This window comes from Pezoporus occidentalis, unplaced genomic scaffold, assembly GCF_034315485.1.
Source record: "Pezoporus occidentalis ecotype Australia unplaced genomic scaffold, CSIRO_AGI_Poc_V1 ctg258, whole genome shotgun sequence".
NCBI lineage: Eukaryota > Metazoa > Chordata > Aves > Psittaciformes > Psittacidae > Pezoporus > Pezoporus occidentalis.
In genome coordinates, this window is record NW_026914480.1 from 326,677 (window position 1) to 344,341 (window position 17,665).

At 46.2% G+C, this 17,665-nt stretch overlaps 1 protein-coding gene across 1 annotated transcript in view; it reads right to left on the reverse strand.

Annotated features, from left to right (window-relative positions):
- ZNF469 (zinc finger protein 469) overlaps positions 1-17,665 on the reverse strand; it is a 207,013-nt gene that overhangs the window by 77,639 nt on the left and 111,709 nt on the right. The gene's annotated exons all lie outside the window — the stretch shown is intronic.

Consider the following 17,665-nt stretch of genomic DNA (forward strand, 5'->3'; position numbering starts at 1 on the left):
CTTTCAGCTGCTGCATCCAGTGCTTCGGCCAGAAATCTGGCTGTGGGGTTCAAGCCCGCCGTGCCTCGAACGCCGCCTCTCGCACTGCCCTCCCTTCCAAGAAAAATGGAAACAGGAGACGAAGGAACTTTCCTACGCTGCATCCAGCTTTGCCCGCTGCCAGATTATCATCATGATATTGTATTAACGTGCAAATCATGATTGCTCACTATAAAAAAAAAACATAGAAAGAACAGAACGCACGCGCCAGCGAGGAGCGAAGCAGAAAGCGCCTGAGCTCCATCTCAGCCTTTGGCAGCACCGACTGCAACGGCAAAGCACAGACAAATTGGGATGGTGTCACCAAAAGGGCCTGGCTCAGCTCTTTTCCCCTCAGAAAGCACTGTTAGCACCCAAGAGCCCTCTCTGCTCCATCACCTTGTGCCATGTTTTGCCCAAAGGGGCTCCCTGAGCTCCATGTGGGATGCATCCTGCTGGTTGGGCTCATGAGGGCTTTGCCTCACCGACGTGGGCCAGAAGGGAGATGTGAGATGGGTTTATTTGATTTAAGAGGATCAAGAACAAGTTGAATCAGATTCTTGTGGGTTTTTTTTCTTCCAAAGACACAATAATCTCCAAACTGATCCCCTTTAAAAAACAACGGTAGCCTCAGGAAGCAGGATTTCCACCCACAAACTGTTCATTTAAAGTGCTTACAGGTTCAATCCTCTGACTTCTAGGTTTCTGCATGAAAAAGTCTGAAAACGCCAAAAGGCTGCATCACCACTTGTGTTTATAAAGGGCTTCCTACCCTTTGACAACACCAAAGCTTGAGAGATTGATGCTGCTTTACGACCCATTGACTGCACAGACCCACGTGAACACACCGCCGACGTTATTAAAGGAGCGTTAAAGTTACAAAAGCAAAGCTAGGAAATTCCAGAATTGCTGTTTCCTGGGCAACCTCAGAAAGCCTCTTTGTGTCTTTGCATTTCCATCCCTGCTCTTTCTGCTGCCTCCCCCTGCAGCAAGCCCATTCTCGCCTGTGCATGTCCCAGCGTTGGGCTCCCCTCAGCCTCCCTCTTGCCCGATGCTCCTGGATTGGTTCAGCTGGTATCCCAGATGGATGGGTTATTTGGGAATGCCCCAGGTTTGAGGATGAAGGTGGGCACAGGAGCATGGCATGGCAGGGATCGCTGCCTCCCAGTCTTGGCATGCCAAGAGCCACAGAGAAACATAAGCATTCATGCTCTGAATGCTCTGCAGCAGCGGAGTCCCCGCTGATGTAAAATGAAGATGCCGGTTGGATTACTGTGGTTTGGAGGAACAGTGGAAACGAAATCAGGTCCCAGGCTGAAATTGCAGCTGTTTTCCAGAGCTATTTTCAAGCAGTATCAGTTCCACCCTGAAATGCAAGGGCTTTCCACAGATACCCCCACCCCACAGCTCCCCAAAAGTGCCAGCGTATCTCCTGAAAGCATCTGCACAGTGTCAGCATGTGTGGATACAAGACTGAGAATTCAGATAGAAGCAGGAAGAAAACCGCATCAGGACTGTTTTGGGCAAAGCAGTGCTGCAGATCCTGTCCTTAAACTGATATTTCTTTTTTTCCATCATCACATAATCACTGAATCTGAGGAGCTGGTACTGGAAAAAAACTTGGGAAGCCAAAGAGAAAAGCAAAGAGATTGCTTTCAGGACCCACCTAGGGATCTTAGAGAATAAAAGCAGAGCTTGGCCTGGGTACTTCACAGCACAGCCTGGACACATCAGCCTTGGGTCCTGCTGTCTTTAGGAAGACTGTGTGTATTTGTGTGCATGTGAAAACATCCATACACCCTTAGATAGGTGCAATAAACTCACAGCAACGTTAAGCGCCAGCTTCTTTCAGCTCCACAAGTCACAGCCTAAATGAGGTCCAGGAAAATCAAAACAAGGTAATTAAGAGCAGATTTGGCCCTTAGCACTTTTTGCATACAATAACTTATGGAAACAAATTAAACCATCGACCAAGGCAATGCCATCACACATCCAGAATACCACGAATGTACTGCCCAAGGATGGGGAAAGCATCACAAACAAACTGGGTGGGATGGAACTGCCGCATCTGACATCCCCAACACCTCACAACCAGTCTTCAGAGGCAGGCACTGCATTTACAAGTTGTCAACACGGAAAAGGGGATTTCACTCTCAAAGGATCATCTGTTCCCCCTCCAGGAACCATGCTGTGTGTTTTTAGCTGTGTTTTCAGCTCCAGCTGAAGGGAAACCTGGCTTTCTGCTAGTAGGCACGTGGGCTTGGAGGCACAAGTCACACCAACACATTGCTACTGGGGGAGAAACCATGGGGGCAGAGCTGCTGGACTACAGTTTTATGCCTCTTACAGATGCCAGAGCTTTGAAAACCACGAGATATTCTCATGTATTAGAAGAGGGACAGGCAGCAGAAACCTTTTCTGCAGGAGTGGGCTGTGAGCTGGAGCAACCTCAGGATTGCTCTGGGGCACCGCTGGCTTTTTGGGGATTCTCACGTTTGTTCATGTTTTCATTTAAGCAATGGAAACAGAAAAATGTTCCTTTCCTGATAAGCTTGGCAAAGCTGCCTTTAAATGGGAGGCTGCCAGAACTGAAGCTGCCGGATGGGAGTTGGGGAAAGCACCATGGAGGAGCAGGAAACAAGGAGACACTGACCCAGCAGGATGAGGAGAGGGGCTTCAGCCCTAACCTGGTGCTTTGTGACGTCTTCCTATGCAGGGTTTTGCAAAACACAAGTCATCTATATGGAAGACAACATGTATTTATGCTGTGATTGCGTATCAGATGCACAGAAAACATCTCACCTATGTGCTAGTACAAGACATCCAGAAAGGAAGAGCAGCCTCCAGGCATTCTCATCCCATGAGCATCCCTACAGGCAGCCTGCAGCAACATGCTTGGTCAGTCAGCAGCTCATTTATCCCAATTTATGATGAGGAAATGGCTTCTTAGCTCCTTCACTCCCATACAAAGTCTTTGCTGATGTTTTTGAGGTCTTTGGCAGCCTGTCTATGGGATGTTCCAGCCTGCAAATCCCTAAGGAGGTCATGCTGACTCTAGATGGGACCAGATTTGTCCTGCTGATGACTGTATTGCAGCAGCATTCCAGCAGAGGTGGATGGAGAGGTACCCCAAAAGCCCAGCCCTGCAAAGAGGTCATATAAATAGCTGGGATGTATAAATAAGAAACATGGAAAAGGAAGAAGAGGTGGCAGAAGGAGCAGGGCCGCATACGGAGGTAATTATTGACACACACACGGATAATAATGGATGCAGATGCTAATTCCTAGTGGCACAGAACGCCCCTCTCCTAGGGAAAATGAAACATTGCAAAGAGGGTACTTCTAAAAAGCCCCTTTATTTGTCCTCTCAGGTTTTGGCATCCCGTCTTTTTGAGGTGGTTGGACACACCACATCTGCCCTGGACCCATATAAGCAGTGTTTCTTGGAGTTGAAGCTGCTTATGCTCTATTTCCATTTTCAAAGACTCCACAAATATTTTATATGAATTTTTGCTTGATATTAATATCAGCTTTGACATAAAAACACAGGTAAAATATGAAGTGAATTGATAGGAGACAGAAATGTTCTGCTCTTTCTTTCCAGTAAATAAATTAAACCCCAAGTGGGTTGAACCTTGCCTGGCTGTGTATTTTATTACTAATTCAAACTATTTACTGATGTCTTGAGATGTTCCTAATCATGGTGTGAAGAGACTCAGCCGTGGCCACATCCCAACATCTCCACCAGGTATCTGAGTAAAGCGTTTGCTTCAGCTCACGCCTCCAGACAATAAGAGATAAAAATAATAAAAACTGCAGGAAATTAAAAATGCACAGTATTTGCAGCAATTCCACACCTCAGCTTTCACCTTTTGCTTTTTGCTCAGCAAAAACAGACAGAAACCTTTTTCTCTGCCTGCTCATTCCTGGTCAAGCCTTTGAAATTCAGACCTTCATGAGAGGAAGCTCAGTAAAGACTGACCTTTCTTGAAACACTCATAAACCTTTTCTAAATGCTCCTTTTGCCTTAATGTTCTGTGTTTTTATTGGGACCCAAATGTAGAGTTATCCTCCGTTTTTATTTTCATTCCTCTTTTTTTTGCCACTGAATCTGACATTGAACATCTCAGAGGACGGGGAGTTTTCCACTGTTTCTGGTAGCGAATTCTTTATGTTTCATTTTAGCCTTTTGTGGCTTCAAAGAAACAGCTTGAACTCCAGAAAGGGTCCAGACTGGCCAAGGAAATATGAAACATCGTAATATTTCTAATGTTAGAAGAATTTTTAAAAGGTTACATAGTGGAAAAACAAAATAAGAAAACCTGGTGGAAGCAAGGAGGTTCCTCGAATGCTCCTGCCAGCCCCCCTCCTACTGCAAAAAAGGGCAAAAGAGGGAGGAGAATGACAAAAATCCCCCCTGAAAGCAATTTTCACCAAACAGAAGGAAAAGCATTTTACGTCCCTCAAAGCAGAAAATGGTAAAAAGCTTTCCTCAACATTTTTCCCATAGCTGACCTATTCTAATCATCATTTTCACTCTCTTCTCTTTTTTTTTTTTCTGGCACGACAGCCCAAAGCCACTGTGTGTATGTCCCTAAAGCTTCCTATGGACTTTCAAAACCTATTTTAATGGAAACGAAGCAGTAACGGAAACATTTTGTTTTCCTATTAACTTTCCTAAAGCCCATGTACTATGAAAACCTAAACTTCGGGCTTAAGACGTGCCAACAGATGCATCCTTAATTCCATTTGCTGTCACTTTGCAGGGCTGGCTAGACCAAAGCCCTGAGTGTTATGCTTCGGATGGGCATAAAAATTCACTTTGGGTACAGGCAACAGCATCTCAGGGAATATTTTACTTACGTAGAATAAAATAACGTCAGCAAGCAGCTGAGGTATTGATCCTGCCCATCACAAGGAGCTCGGATCACTCAGCAACATGCACTGGGGTTTTTTGGCACACCCTTCCTAAACAGCTCTTATGGAAACCAGGCACCATTTTATTTGCTCTTCCCTCTGGCTTATCAAATGAGGTGGATGCTGCCACTGCATTCCCCAGCCAAGAAAAGCTCCCTTTAGTTCTTTTGTTCTCAGCTGTTCTTTCACTTGAAGAATGAGGTGGTTTATGGGCATTTTCTTCACGGGGGAAAAAACCACTCTAAACTATCAGCCCATGCAGGCAGAGAATAAGCTGATTTTTCAACACTTTAAAATTATGTCATAAAGTCCCAGAAAGAGGCTTTGGCAAATATATAAACACAGAATCCAATAGAAGTCACAGGGTGATTAACTAAAATCAGCGTTGCCAGAGAAATAATATCTACACAAACAGCCACATACTTTGTCTAGCTAAATAAGTAACAGCACTTCAGCCACTGCCAAGTGTCCTTTTTTTTTTCAACAAAAAAATATAAGATTTTAAGAAGATTGGCTCTTTTACAGAAAATGCAGTGTTGGAAGCAAAAGTTGTACCCAATAGGCTTGACCTTGAGAAGTTTTGCCTTTATGGGATATGTTATTGCCACTCGGTTTTGGGGGTCTGTGTCCATGAGTGAGGATGAAGACCAGGATGGAGATGTTTGCTACCTGCTTCCCCAGCCGTAGGCAGCACTGTAACATCAGCATCTTGTGCATCACACGTGTCTACAGCACCAGCCCTGTGCTCTGTGCAGGGTATCATGCTTGGAGGTAAGAGGACGGTGCAAAACTTGCTGACTTTTCACAGGTCAGCGAGTATCCAGGGAAGACTTGGAGCAATACATAATAGTAATAGTATTGCCCTGTCCCTCCCACATCTTAGGATGCTGTGATCCCTTGCAGCTGTCTGGAGAGGGATGGGGGATACTCACCCATGCTCACATCTGCTTTTGGTCCTTCCCTGGGTGCTGGGTCCCTGCACCACGGCAGCACCCAGTGCATTGGCTGCAGAGGCAGCACCTTGCACAAGCCACCCCATTTGGAAAATGATGCTACCCTCTCCATCAACTCCATCCCCCAAAAGATAATTGCCCTGGCTTCCAGCAGCAGATCCCCTATGGAGCAGAGTTGTTGGGGTGGGCTATGGATGGAGAGGGAGTCCTATGGCATAGCCAGTTTGGAACCCTGCTGGTGGTGACTGTGATGCTGAACTATAGCAGTTTGTTTAAAAGAGAGGAAAAAAATAAAATGTAAATAAACAAAATACATATGCATAAAAGTCCTCCCTTCTCATAACTGGAGGAGCAGCCCCTGGATTGTGTATAAAACTCGGAGTGAACACTGGGCCCTGGAGGAAAGTTTCCTATGGAAAGACACATAGTGCTGAGGGGCTGGAAAGGCTCCCACTGCCCGGGAGGACACAGAAGCTCAAGAGGGGCTGTAACCAGACCTCGCCAGCTACGTGAATGGCTTTAGCAGGGCACTTTCCTTTGTACAGCTTGTGCCTTCAGCCCCGAGTTGCCATGGTAAAGGGTGAATCTTTGAAGTAAATAGTCTGCGCAGTGACGTCCCAGGTCAGGTTATAGACTTGCATCGTCTGATTTGCATTTTATTCCTATTTCCCCCTCCCTGACGCCTCTTCTCTAAAGCAGAGACAAGCACAAAAATCCCTATGGCAAGGACCCCACGTATTGCTCTGCAGCACCAGCTGAGGCTTCAGTTAGTTTTCCTGCAGCAAAAGTGACCCAGAAATGGGAAAGAAAGGCAGGCAGATCAGAGGTTAGAAAATAGGCTTTTAGCTTCAGCAGACTAAACCCTCACCCAAGAGAATACTTGAGCGATAAACTGAAGTTAAGCAGATGCTAAAGATCAGTCCTATCCTTAAATCTGTAAACTCATCACTTGAGTCATCAAAATGACTTCATGGACATGGGGGAGTTGCAGAGGGGGCTCATGGCTGAGGAAGGTGCAGGATGTTCTGGGTGGAACAGAAACTACTCTGGCCAGGCAGCTGAAGCAAGCAGTGGCCATGAGCTGATTTTGGGCATGGCACACATGGCCTGGGTCCAACGTTCAGTACGTTGATTCCATAACCCATCCTTTAATAGCAGCCACAAACCAACTGTAAATAATACTTGAACCAAACTTGTACACAGATAAAATGCATTAGTATGTTTTCATGCTCTTATCACTGAAGATAGCCACAAGTAGAGGTGTGTCTTACTCCCCTGCTCAGTCCTCCCTGGAGCTGGGTGTGCTAAACAGGGGGAGAGGAATAAGTATTTATGCACGAGGTGGATGATTCACAGGCTTGAAACCATCCCCTTGAAAGCTTGCACAGAGGCAGTGGGGAATCTGTGAAAGAAAAGGCAGAAGCATCCCTGAAAAGATGTTGAGAGGCAGGAAAGCTCTGGAAGAGACACATTCATTTCTGGCAATGCAGAAATATGGAGATACAAAGCAATTAAAACAAATGGCACCGGTGAAAAGAGAGTCTTCTGGACCACAAGACATTGCTTATAGCAAATAAAGGAACTCAGAGCCTGGTTGCAAAGACAGATATTCACTTCCACACTGTGACTCCATCCCTCGTGGATCCTCAGCCCTCTGCAAACCTCTTCCTCTGCTGCTGGGAGACGCAATGTGGTCCTTTAGATTAAAAGGTTTATATTTACTTGCTGTCTATCATCAGATAGGGAGCAAATAAATGAAGCCACAACAGTGATTAAAGCAAATAACCTGATGGTGTGGAAGGAGGGGAAGAACCGTGAGCAGCACAGGCTGCGGCGAGTATGGATATCTCGTTAGGGCAGCTGCAATTAGTAGCTGCTCTGGTTTAATTGTACAACACCCTTAATCACAGTACAGCAAGCAAGTCCCTACACTTTCCCTTTTGGCACACGCTTCTTCCTCCTTAAATTAGCTGTGTGAAAACAACTCATTAATGCATAATAAGCAACGCTTGCTTGGGCCAGAAATAATTAGGTGCTGTTTTGTTTATATTGTTCTGGCTTTGGCCATCTTAAAGAATAAGATCTGAGCTCCAGATCTCCTGGGACTATGGAAATTCTCTGCAGCCACCACACCTAGAAGAAGCTTTTCAACATGCTCAGGTGCTGATCAGGGAAATTTGCTGGGAAAAAGCGTGGAAAAGGTACCTATTTTAGTGGAGCAGAGGGCTGCGGTATGACAGAAAGGTGAGATGTTTCACTGAGAGCTCACATTGTGCACCAGGCAGCTGAGACACCAAAAAATCAGTGCAATTCTTGGGGAGCTGGGGTTAGAGGAATCCCCACCTGCATTAGTCCCATAACCCAGATTTTACATGGGGAATTGCTATGTCCAGGGGCTGCTGGCTCCCACGGTGGCTGATGCTGCTGGAATGAGCAGCCACCTGCTTAATGATAAGCACAGTTTCAAGTGCATAATGGAAAACCAGAGTTAAAACTCATAATGAGAAGCGGCATCAAAGGCCTATTAAGCAGAAAGGAGAAAAGGGTTTCAAATAAGAAGCATTATTTAGATTAGAGCAGGTACTATAGCTGGATTAGTTTTGAGATGAACAAAACTGTTCAAGCACCAAAATCCTTAAAGGATAGGATAATAGAGTGTAAAAATGTAACACACACAGGCAAATTCCTAATAACTTCCCAGATTCAGTCAAGGGAATATTGCGATTACTTCTCATTTTGGCAGAAAAATAATCCCTAGGATAATGGCAGAAAGGCTTTGAAGGTATAAGCCAAGCAAATGGGCTGGCTGAAGCCAGGCACTTGATAGATGTGCAGATAAGCTGGGGTAGATATTATCTTTTCAGCACTAGCTATGAAAAATGTCTGTCTGTGCTCTTCACTTTCTAACAAACTTAATCGCTTCATGATGAACCAATGGCATTTCCACTTCCATATGCTTTTGATATTACTTAATAAACTTAATTAGAAAGCAGCCATTCTACTGGAAAAATAACATTTCAGAGGGTTCTCTCTCCCTGGTTAGGAACAGGCCCCATTACATAACTGGATTTCTTTGCTGCTTTGTGTTATCACAATTGGGTTAAATTCCACTATTCATTTTTACAGCACATGGTAAAGCTAACAACCATGATCATTTTGCAGGTAGGTTATAAAATACCTGACTGCCCCAGCTTGCAGGTAATGCCTTAAAAGACATCAGGTATTACTACAAACGGGTGTCCTCAGTCTGTGGCTTTCCCTACACAACTTATTTTCATATACACAACAAATTAAAGCCATAGACATCCTGTGTGCAGGAGGGAAAAAGAAGGGAAAACCTCAGGGTAAGATATAAAGGGATGAGCAGCGTTACCCTGAGGATGCTGAGGCAAAACCTGCTCAGATAAATTCCTCTGGGGAGCAGACAGCAGTCGGCAGGAGCTCCTTCCCTGAGGTCACTCCAAATTGAGTGGACCACATGTTGGGATGCATTTCTCTTTCAACCTGCCTTGCATCCTCCCATTCCATAGAGCCTGGCTGCTCGGCATCTGCGTCCTCCGCTGCCCCGGAGATGGGCATGCACGCCCTTTCCAGACAATTGGAACATAAAGCAAAACCATCTGTACTGGTTTGAGGGAGGATGAAAACAACTAATCTACATTTCAGTCTTAATGTAAGGCACATTGCTGCTATTAGGACAAGGGCTTGCCTGCAGATAAATCTTGTCACCCGACCGGGACGAGCCTCCACCATGTGATGCTCAGAAGCAAAGCTCATGTGCTGGTTCAGCATCCACAGCATGCTGTGCAAGCTTGCACTGGGAGGAGTTACTGGAACAAGTGGATCTCTCTAGGCAAACCATGGAGCTTGCTAATTCAACAGCTGAGGCACCTGACCCTTGTAAGTGGGTCCCACAGGGGTCCACTTATATGCTGTAGTATGCGTCCTTCACACCATTGTGTGGTCCTTCCTCTTCTTCCTGCAATGGAGTCAGAGGCTTCCACTTTTGGAACTTAGGGGACGTTATCCGATGGACTGTATTTCTTCTGTACCACCAACCTTCCTGTGGTTTGCAAATTACACTCTATGAGAAAGAAACTGGCATGTTCAACCGGACATTAAGGGTTTGTTCTCCTTTGAAATTATTTGTTTCAACAGACAGAAAACTGGACTGGCCTTCGCAGCTCCTCCCTGATTTGAGGGTATTTCAGAGGCAATGCAAACATCAAGGCTTTTCTACAATGTGTAGGAGGAGCACACAAGCCTACAAGACTTGAAGGCAAGTCTCTCACCTCAGCCAGGATCTTTCCATCTGCAATGGGATAGGGAAAGTCTCTCGGCTACAAATGGAAGACAACCACAAATGAGGAAGGGATGAGGTTGGTTTTCAACCCTCAACTGATTTTTAAGGCCAATGATTTTCTTCTGTCTTTGTTTTTGCACAAGAAATTGTCAGGCTTATTACCATACTGCACAAAATATGTGATTAGGTTATAAGACATGAGATGACCTTGTGATGTTTCGGGGAGCCTATGTACTGCCTGTGAATTCTGTTTAGTCACTGAGGACATTTTATGTCTGCTTTATGACTGAAAACACCTTGAATGTGGAGCTTATCTGTTTTTCCCATTGCCCTTTTCCACTGATGAGCCTCTGGAAGCTCAGCGGCCAGAAACACAGGTACTGTTTAGGCAAGCCATTTTTTAAGTCTGAATTCCAGCACTGAAATAACAAAACAAGAGACCTTGTGAGGTGCCTGGATCATGTATTGAAGCCGAGCAAGAATCATCTGGAAAAGGACGGGAAGATTGTGAAAAAGAAGATCTCTCAGCAGTTGTTTTTGGAAACCAGCCCCAAAAGCAAGAAGGGCTCTGTGTGCTGGGGGAGAGCTCAGGTGCATCAAAGCAGGAAGAGAGAGGATATGGGATTATTTAGAGGGCTTGGACTTGTGTTCAAAGATCTTTCACGAGACATTAAAGAAAGAGAGGCAGGAAAACATACTTGGGCATTTATTATTTTGTCTACATTATGTGTTTCTTGGGTTAGCTAAAATAGAATGCTGGGGTTTCTTTGGAATTGCTAGTCTTCTCCAAGGCAAGGCTGGCACTGTGACAGTACGTGCTTCAATCACACTGTACAGGCTCTGTGCTCACTGCAGAACACAGGAGTGACCTTGGTTGAATCCCTAAATCCCTTTCCATTCTGGGAGCTGAGTCTGTCACAGACCAGATGCTCATAGCCAAGGCTCTGCTCTCTTTGGGCAATGCTTGGTCCTACTACAACACAACTGTTGGTCCTACATCTGTGAGAGCTGAGGGGAGGAATATGAAAGTTAAGGATAAGTAATACTAAGCACAGTTTTGAGGGTCATCGTAATACCTGGCTACAACATAAGCAATCGATCAAAGGCAGCCTTTAACTGTGATCTCTCTGGCAGTCAAGTAATAACTACAATGTTGTTTTAATGTAATGTCGAGTATTTAACTTTAGATTGCTGGCATGCTCGCACAAGGATACGACTAGGAGACAGGATGCACTAATATTTGCCAGTGAGACAGAAGACAAGAGATAAAGAACAGGATTACATACAGCACACTACATACACAATAAAGAGCATTATTTCATTGCTCTTGGGACCGTCGTGCAAACTAATTAAAATGGTATTTCAGCGTATTGAATTAATGACTCCACTGAGGGCAAGAAAGATCTTATCAACAGGCGTTTTGAAACCTCATTTGCTTTAAAAAATGTACCAGATTGGTAATAATCTCAACAGTGAACTGGCAGAGTCAAGTAGAAATACTAATTTTGTCAAGGTTTGTGTGGGGATGACCATGTTCTGTAGCCCTGCAGACACCATTGGCCAGGAGAGAGCATTAAGCATCGCTCTGCACTCTCTGCACGGGTATTGCTCTTTGTGGGAGCTCCTACCTTCTCTTCCTTAAGCAAAGGATTTCTGGTTGGAAAGAAAGGCTGCAAGGAGCAGGGTATTTTGCCCAGTTCAGCCTCTCCTGAAGGAGATGCTGTGTTGTCTCCTTGCAGCCACATAAAATGTCACCCACACAACTCCTGGCTCACAACTGGAGCTCTGTCTTGGGATATTTTTTACCCATTACATCTCCTAGACTGGAGGTATTTTGTGCATGGTTGACAGGGGTCTCCTACATCACCTGCTAGTGCCAAAAACTATGTCAGATAGTCTCCTTCATAGATACAACCAAGTTCCAGCACAGAATTGCTGGATTTTGCCTCTAACTTCTCCCACCAGAAGGACATGCGTGACTCACGGCCATGTACTATGCCAAAGTATGGATTGGTGTGTCTGAAGGATAAAAAACAGAAACAAAATGCCTTGGCTTCCCTCCCTTGTCCTCTCTAGGCTCCCAGCAGACCATTGCATGGTGCAGCCCACCATAGGTGATGACATGGGCTTCACCGCCTATGTGGTCCTCACACAGCCTGGGGTCTGCAGGGTGAGCAATGTCTCTACTCAGACATATCGCTGCCCCATCACAGCCATAAAGTCTTTCCCATGGTCCTGAAGTCAAGTCTCAGAGCAAGAATCAGTGCAAAACCAACAAAGTCCTGGAGAGCGTGAACAGATGCCAAAAAGATTAGATGGGAAAAACTTGCTTTTCCAAGTGCCAGAGAAGACAATGAGACATAACAAAGCTCTTTGTTTGGGAGAGGGTTTTCTTTAGGGAAGAGGGGAGAAGACTGGAGGGGGGAATAATAGTCCATCCCACACCCAATCAAACAGTCAAATAATTCTATTGAAGCCAAAAGTTTTTTCATGTCCAACCACCGCATTTTGGTGCCAGAGAACTCCTTGTCCACATGAGGTCCCTGAGAAGGGACATGTCCTGGGTTGGTCTAGACAGCCTTATTTTATAATCCCACCACCCTTTGGTTTGGCACACATAGATCAAAGCTGGCAGCAGGGATGTGCTGGGTTCATCATGTGCACACACACAACAACCCCGTTTGGGTCTGATGTGGAGAAGGATGGCTGTAGTGCATCAGCTGAGGTTGAGCATCGGCATTGCAAGAGAGGACGGGCTGTGAGGAGAAGGCAGTATATCCTGGGAGGAGCAGGAAAGTGGCCTGACGTGTCAACTCATCTAACATATAAGAAATCAAGAGCTGAGCCACGCTGCTGCTGCGCACAGGGTCGCTGTGAGGATGCTGGTGCAATCAATCCTGCCCCAGAGATCCCTACCAGCAGCGACACAGAAGCCTCTGCTGGCTTTCAGCAGCTGATTCACAGTGACTGGGAGCTTAACCAGGAGCCTGACAGTGTTGCAGCAGGGCTTCCATAAACCAACACAGGCATCTGGGTGTTTTAAAGCAGCTCTGTGTGCTTTCTGGACAGCTGTTGCACATCAGGAAAACACCCGTTACCGCTTAAAAGGATTCAGGTTATGCAAAGGTCTCTTTTTAAAAGGTGCCAGAGTGTATGCAACCCTTTGGCCTCTGCTTTATAGGTGATACACCTATAAAGGCAAACACGTGGAAACCAGAATACATGGTTTTCCCATGGTGACCTTTGTGATCTCCTACCACAGGGTCTCAAGGTGCATGGCTCACCTGGGCTCAGTCTAAATGCCCATCTGCAGCGAGCTACAACCTTCTCCTCCTGCCCCAAGGAGCTGCAATGCCTTTACCTTGGCCAGTGTGGAGAGGAGGCACCATCACAGTCCCTCAGAGTGGGGTTCAGGATGGGCTGTGTTAAAACCTCTGCCAAGCATCAGCTTGGTAACTATGGCAGAGCAAAGCTGAGGATGTGCTCCAGGGTAATTTGAGGCAGAGGATGAGGACTTGGAAGCATAAAACGTCAGCAGGCTGTTGATGCAACTCCCATAGACACCTGTTTTATAACATGCCAGGTGCCTTTCTATGGCTATTAAGGGAGTAATTAGCACAGGCTTAGGTGCCTGAGCTTTGGATGCCTAAGGTAAGGCAGGTGAATCCACGCTTCGTCTGCTAAGGAGTTACCACTCAGAGGCAAAGACAGGCTGAGCCAGAAAACTCCCCACTGTGACAGCAAGGAAGGAAAAAGAAAACCCCTCAAGTGCATTGGCCTCCCATTGAACTGCATGTGGAGAGAAAATAACCCATCAGTTAGGAGGAGCTGCTGTCTCACCCGTCATCACCAATACCTGTGACAGTGGAGCTGACAGATCTCGCTAGACAGCAGGCACTGTTCTGTTATGGGGACTGGAGTGCTTTCCCCTCCCCAGCCAAGCTGGGTTTGAAGGCAGCAGGAACCAGTATCATCACTGGCTGTCACCAGCACTGAGTCGCCTGGGATGGGAGGATGGGGGCTCCCAGGTAGAGGAGAGCTACACCAGGGACCCCTGTGCAAAGCAACAGCTACAATGGTGGAATTTGAGGTGTTTTGAACAGCACTTCATGGGCACCCTTTTTCCAGCCAGAATTTGCCAACAACAGGCTCTAACACAATGCTATTATTATCACAATGCTGTTTTGCCAGCTTGCAGAATTCATGGACAGTGCTCCTTGCAGGTTTAAAATAAACTTAATTTAAATGGACTGTTGATTGATGCCTGCCACTTCAGTAAGGAGTGTTAGCAGAGAGCTAAAGCAGCCACAACCCAGCCTTGCAGCGAGGACCTGCATCTCCTCCCTGCTTGGGTGGGGAGCTTGGAGACCACCAGTGCTCTCCCCATCATCATCGCAATGTTAGGCTTTTCGATAGAAGAGCTTGGGAATGAGTGTCCAGCAGCATACAGCAAATCCCAGGCAGAAAATCACAAGCATCAACTTTCTATAATGCTGTTTCCCATCCAGGAACAGGGAACAACACGGAGTGTGCTGGGAACTGGGCCCAGGGAAGGGAAGAGGCTCGTGTGGAGCAGAGACGGTTCTCACTTAATGGGTGTTTCAAGTTTTAAAGTCTTCCTCCCTTATCAGCAGCTTACTGTCCAGATTCTGAGAAAACCTGAGTGCATTTTCCAGCCTGCTTCTGTGGTTTCCCATTGCTCTGTTTCTAGGACAGAAAATTCCATAGTAAAGAGGTAAAGCAAACTGCTTGAGCTTACTTGCAGCACGTGAACCTTTTGAAACAGCTTGTACTGCTGACTCAAGGACCAAGGTATCCACAGCAAGCCTCACTGAGAAACAGCAATTGGAGAAGGACCAGCACCACACCACAAAGGGGGATGTATAGGTCCTTCACCCCCCGAGCACCAACCAAGGGCAAGCAGGCTTCCTTTAAAAGAAGGAGCATATTTTCCCTTCCAGATCATAAATCCTGTGGTCATTATTATCCAGTATTCCCTATTGACTTGATCTTGTGTTGGCATCTTCTCTTGCTAGAACAAGCCCTAGAACACGGCCAGAGCTGCCCTATCATGCTTTCTGGATGGATAGACCTGGATTTCAGCAACCGTAAATGCATTCAACCTCCTAGTGTCTGATCCCTGCTCCCTGCATCTCACCTCTCCCAAAGCAAAGCATCACGAGTGTGCTGGAATCTCTGTCTTTTAGTTTCCACAGTGAAAAGCAAACAATTTCAGCACTAAAAGGCTTCCCTGTACTGGAGATCAAGATATGAGCTGCTGGAAGAGCTAGACCCCACCATGCACAGGGGGAAGGTGGCTGCAACGTGCCCTGGCCACCCAAGCATTGCCATTGCCGCAGCAACCCGCCCTGTGTGCATCACTGCTCTCCAGCCTGCCAAGGGCGATGCTTTGGTTGCTACGATAACAGGGATCTGTTTTCCATGCATCCCTGTTCGCACCTGATGCTGAAGGAGTTTGACCTTTCCTTCCCTCCCCTCCAACAGCTCATTACAGTCAGCAGGAGATGGCAAGGAAAATAAGGCGGCGTGTGCTCCAGCAGAAGGAATTGGAGCCCAGCTTGAAAACACAGCTAATAAACTTGAAAGCCTGAGCCTGCCTGAAGCCAGTTCCTCGGTTTTTATGATAACCCAAAGCATCGTTTAAGACAGTCACAGCCTCTCTGCAGCCAGGGCTGGCTGGGGCTCAGGGCAGAAGCACCTTCCTTCAACAGTGCTGGGCAGAAGTGCCATTGACACCCCAAAACCCACCAGCTGGACCCGTTTGCTTCAAGCCATCAGGTATCTCTGCTCCAAAACTGTGCTGTGCTCTTGCAAATGATAAATTGCTGTCTAACTAGAGGCTGCTGAATCCCGTCAGGATCAAGTACGTTTTCCTAGCATCTTTTATCCTCCCTCTTCATCCAACTGAACTTTGTGCTTCCCCCATAGTGGTAGGAATTTCCTGCTTCCTGAGACTGCAGTAAATACTTAAAAACACTAAAATAGCCACTGTGCTTTTACTCGTGTTTTAGAGAATGGGTCCTTGGTTTCTGCAGGAGATGCCCCATGCTGCCTATTGCCCATGGCACCTCTCCCAGCCCTCCCTCGGTCCTCACCCCGCATGGTGCATTTTAAGTCAAGTCTTGGCAATAAGCTACCAACGTTTACCTGGTACCAGCAAATATTGCTGTGTTGGAGAGAATTCAGGAGGGTTTCATGGAGTTTGAGAACAAAATCACTTTATTATTATTATTTTTTTAAATAGAAATCTTTCTCCCTGTTGCTCCTCCACTTCTAATTCTTAATTGGACAAGGCAGGTTCTTTCCTATTGCCAATAGGGCTGTACAAAATTACAAGATACATTAGCTTTGCAAAGAAAAAAAGCCTGAAATGATTTTCAAATTCCTCCTTGGAACCCATATGCTCTGTGGCAGGATAATTTTGTTTAGGGTAATTCACTTGCGCTAATTTCCTGTAAGTCTCACAAGATATATGACTATAGTTTTTGGTTATTTTCCACATATATTCAGCACTAATTTCCCTCGGAGCAATATTTACGAGCAAAATATCTCCAGAGACAGTGGAGGGTTTTTTGTTTGCAGAAACTGTGGAAATGCTTGGTGGGTCACATCACTGGCTCGTTCAACTCAGTGTACATCAGAGTTAGCAGGGAGCTGGTATTCCAAAACATATAGATGCTGCCTCAGACATAGTCCCAACCTTCCCCAAGGTCCTGAGCTCTCGGAATTGTACTTCTAATTAGCGTGGGTGACTTCATTTCAGTACATTGCTCATAACTGAAAAATGCTGTTTCTGTAAACTGCAGGCTACTGAGGGCAGGTTCAATGGTGAACATTAGTTCAGTGGAATATTTAAGATATATACCAAAAATTAACAAAATATGACGAGGAGGCAAATGCTGAGCACCCTGACAAAAGGCTTGCCCGGAGATGCAGCGGCAGCAGTGAGAAACCTTCAGCCACCAAACTCAAAAGAAACCTGTGCCAAAGGAAGGGGATCCCTTAATTCAAATCCTCTGCCCTGGCCACAGAGAGCTCACCATGACAGAGGCAGCAGGGCTGCAGGCAGATGCTGGGAGAGATCCCCCCAGCACAGCACCATCTCCTCCATGCACTGCCTTTCCATCACCTGGAATGGCTTAGCGCACTTCCACATTGCTTTTCTTTTAAATCACAGGTTATTTCCTCAAAACAACCTCGGTTTCCAGTCGATGCAAAGCGAATATCCACCCCTGGCTTCCTTGATTCAGCGGCTGATGCACAAATCCCGTTATAATTTGCTTTCACCTCCAGGTGGAGCGTTTCAGTTGCTGTTGCAGGGCTGAGCCCATTCCCCCTCCCAGCTCTGCATCTGCCCGCTACGGGGCCTCAACTGGACATCACGCTGTAAAGGGGAGGAAAAAACCCCACTGATGCCCAAATCCCAAATGCTTTGAGTCACCAGACTTGGCGT